Source organism: Nannobrachium achirus, assembly GCF_963921795.1.
Source record: "Nannobrachium achirus genome assembly, chromosome: 6".
NCBI lineage: Eukaryota > Metazoa > Chordata > Actinopteri > Myctophiformes > Myctophidae > Nannobrachium > Nannobrachium achirus.
In genome coordinates, this window is record NC_137815.1 from 19,473,399 (window position 1) to 19,477,950 (window position 4,552).

Genomic DNA, 4,552 nt, shown 5'->3' on the forward strand with positions numbered 1-4,552 from the left:
TTTGGCTTTTAGGCTTTGAAGTTGCACATGGCAGATATGACACATAACCTAAATATACAAAGAAATTACTGACATATTTGACAACTTAATGCCTAAAAAAGAACATTGATAGTGGAAATAGCCGATCTACAAGCTCACAACGCGTCGCGATGCGACGCGTTGTGAGCTTGTAGATCTGCTATTTCCACTATTTTTGACTTTTCTTTTTAAATATATGAAAATATTTCAACATGGAAACGATTATGACTATTATGAAAAATAATCACAATTATTTCAAAAAATCACGATTAGACGATTATGTCATAATTGTGACAGCCCCAGCTAATTGGATATACTATTTGAGTTATTCCTGTAAATCTGGCATGTAAGACATTTTGTCTAGTTGTGACGGTCTCTCACACAGTCTTACTGCAAGTTCTCTGCTGGCGACTGAATTCTATTTCATCGTACAACCGCGTCGCTCGCTGAAATGAGCCTGCAAGCTTGGTGATCCGTTATTTTTTATATAGCAACACTGCTGTACGATGGAGTACAGATTAAGCATGACCTGGGATGCCACTTAAAGCTCCTAAGACAATGAATGATGTGCTCCTGGCGAAGTATTGAATGTCTTGTGTACCTGCTGTTATATAGATTACATTATCGTGCTATATTCCATTTTCACAATGCACAACCACTGAATATTTATGAGTTGTTGTGATTTGCTTTTTTTGATGTTTTCCATCATGTAAATCTACTTATATCCAAGTCTTCTTTTTTCAGCTCCACCATTGGTTGTTTCTTGTCTTCAAACATAATTAATAAGAAGGGAATATCTTAAAAAGTCCTGGAATAAATTCCATACCAAAACATTTCTTCACCAATGTGTTTGTAAAGGTGTCTAGTAACACATCCCACAAAGACTGAAATTCAGTTTCCCTAGGAGAATCCGTTACAGCTGATGAATGTTGGAGTCCCATTAAATTAACTATACAGGATAAAACACACCAAAATAAATATGCTTTTTAAGTAGCATGTGAGGGGTCAAACTCTGGGTTTTTAATGATTCTGAATCCATTGCAAGCATTTGTTTTGCACAAAAACATTCCTTGGGGTAAAAACAGCCCCCATACAATTATTGTTTAGTGATGAGTCATCACTTTTCAAAGTTTTGTGGGAGCCGCCTTGACCCCAAGGAATGTATTCCGTGCGAAACAAATGCTTGCAATCATTAAAACCCCTATTAGACCCCTCAATTGCTACTTAAAGCATATTTATTTTGGTGTGTTTTATCCTGTATAGTTAATTTAATGGGACTCCAACTTTCATCAGCTGTAACGGATTCTCCTAGGGAAACTGAATTTCAGTCTTTGTGGGATGTGTTACTAGACACCTTTACAAACACATTGGTGAAGAAATAGTTTGGTAAAGAATTTATTCCAGGATATGACACTATTTCTGAAGATATTCCCTTATAAGGTTCAAGACAGTTGGAGATGGTTCAGGTAGTTAAGAGGCATCTGGGACACATGAAGGATGGAGTAGGCCTTCAGGCCTACTCTTATGTGGAAGTTCAGTGGAAATAAAGGGTATTAGCTGCTTCATTGCTGCACAATCTTGGTTTGTGGACCAGTGAGCCATTCCGTAAAATCGTGGTCAAATTATCAAATGTTATATTGATGTATTGCTACAGTCCCAGATTTTATTTTAGGTCCGTAAAGATGACTGATAAATTGGATGGCATATCACTGAAACAAAAGTCATAGATAGTAACTAGGAAGTTGTTTTTTTTTTTTTTTTTTTTTTTTTTTTTTTTTCAGTTACTTTACATTCATTATGAGAATGTCAAAATCAGTTAAAGTCCTTTCCTCTCAATTTTATCGTTAAACCAATCTTGGAATGGAATTTCCTGTGACTCATCACATTTCCTGTTGACATGGAGTAGAAACTCTGCTACGATATAAAATGTGTACAACTGTATTTAAATGCACAGTTTTCTACTAATCTGATGTGAGATTTTAATTTAAGGGATGAGCAATAAATACTCTTGTGAGACTTTTGTTCAATGGCTTCAATAGTTGAGTATGGGCATCATGTCAGTAATGTTTTTCGACTTGTCAGGTCAGATGTATTTCATTTTTAACCCATTCAGAACGGGTACACTATATTGTGTATCATTATTTTATGCTTTAACTATTGAGAAATAGCAGATATACAAGCTCACAGCACGCTGCGAGCTTGTAGATCTGCCATTTTTGAAAAATCTTGAAAATTTGAATTTTGACCGGATTGTCTTTTGAATCCTTCTAAGGTTTTTTGAAAAACCTATGTTTCTATGTCAGCAATCTGGCCAGCCATCGTCAAAGAAAAGGTCCTTTTCATTTAACTGGAGCTCAGTTGGTCCGTTCTTGAGAGACTACTATGTCAGTGGTTCTCAAACCTTTTCATGTCAAGGACCCCCAAAATGATATTTATTTGGCCACGGACCCCCATTCAACATATTTAGTTCCAGGGACCACCCAGAAGCAAAGTTTGAGTTACAAACGTTCACTTTGAAAATACATATATTCAAAGATTTTCACGACTTTTTCAAAAATAGCAGATCTACAAGCTCACAGCGAGCGCTGCGAGCTTGTATATCTGCTATTTTTCACTGGTTAAAGCATTCAATAATTCTAGGCCTAAATGAACGAAAATAAAAGCCTGCAGGGTGTCGCACCAAATTCTGTGCCCTGGGTACAAGGATTCACTGCGGGCCCCCCATGAATGAATGTTCTTCATAGGGGGAGGGGGTTTAACCCATTTAGACTGGGATTGCATGCATTATTTTGTGCTTTATTGAAAATAAAATAGCAGATATAACAGACCTACTATTTTTGAAAAATCTTGAAAATTTGTTCAAGTCTTTGAATATTTCAAATCCTAAGGTTTTTGAAAGACCTATGTTTCTATGTCAGTGGTGCTCAAACCTTTTCATGTGAAGGACCCCCAAAATGATATGTATTTGGCCACAGAGCCCCATCTCAAAATATTTAGTTCCCCAGAAGCAAAATTTGAGTTACAAATGTTCGCTTAACTCACTTACTGCCAATTAAAAATGCCCTCGAGTGGCATTAGTGCCAGCCCTCTCCATAGACTTCCATGTAATTTGTAGTGCACAGATCATGCACACCCATGCACAGATCATGCACCATGTTTGTGCAGGCTGTTCACAGCTTTCAAACAAAAAAAAAAGATTGGAAATCCGTTAAGGCATTCTTGAGATAATAGCCATTATGTTTTCCTAAAATGTAAACAAAGATGGCTGCCATGTTTGATAGATGGGGTTGCTATGGGGGTTAAACATGCAATTTCGCGATTTCTATCATGCCTACTACATTTTTTGGGGTCCAAAAAATGTTTTTGTTTTTTTTTCTAAGTAAAAGTCGCCCAAAGTCGCTTGGCAGGGAAGCCCATAGTGAGAAAGTTGCTCTAAAAGTCGCCTGGCACTGTATGAGTTAAGAAATACAAATATTCAAAGATTTGCACACATTTTCACGACTATAGCAGATCTACAAGCTTGCACCGAGTGCAGTGCTGTGAGCTTGTATATTTGCTATTTTGCTAAAGTATACAATAATTAAGGCCCCTCCACCTTGGGCCCTGGTAACTCAGTCCCACTTTCCACCCCCTTGTGACACCCCTGCTTTCAGAGCACTCCCTCTACTCTGCCTACTGAAGGTGGACTAGGTCCACGGCCTGAAAACATGGAGAATCTAGAATCTAGATCAGTGGTTCTCAACCTTTTCAGGCCTAGATCAGGGGTTTTCAAAGAGGGTGACCGGGGCACCCTGACGGCAGTCCAGGGGTGCCGCGAGATAATTTGATAATATTTGGAATTTATTTGGACACTTGAAAAGATATTTGGTATCATTTTAAACTTGAAGTAGAACAAAGTTAAAATGGCTATTATCTCAATGTTTTCCTCGCAACATAATCACTAAAATATCGTCACTGTCGGGCAGAAACCTTGTATCTCCAAGTTTCAAATGTGTACGTCTTTTTGGTAAAGCAAAGCCCTGCTCCATCATACAAGACTGTCGCTAGAAACTAGTGAAAACAGGCGATCTACAAGCACACAATGCCTCGCATCGCGAGGCGTTGTGTGCTTGTAGATTTGCTGTTTTCACTAGTTTAGTACATTTTATAGATGATAAATACAAAACGAACGGTTTTGGACATACAAGGTTTCCACCCGACAACGACGATATGCTATAAATATAAGGTGCTGGGAGTGAAAATTATAATGTAGGAGTGCCTCGGATAAAAAAATATTTATGGGGAGCCCTGAGACAAAAAAGTTTGGGAACCCCTGATGTAGATAATCAGGTGTGATAGGAAACACTTAAGGCCACAAGTACCTGCAGAGCAGGGGGTGGTCCACCAAGAATGAAGGAAAATAAACATTCCTTCAGACAAAAAAAAAGACAGTACATAAAAAACAAATATATTTATTACTATAGAAGTTGCGTACACAAATTGAAATAAGTTCTTTTTTTGTTGACATTTTTATATGGATTCATTCAGTCGCCAT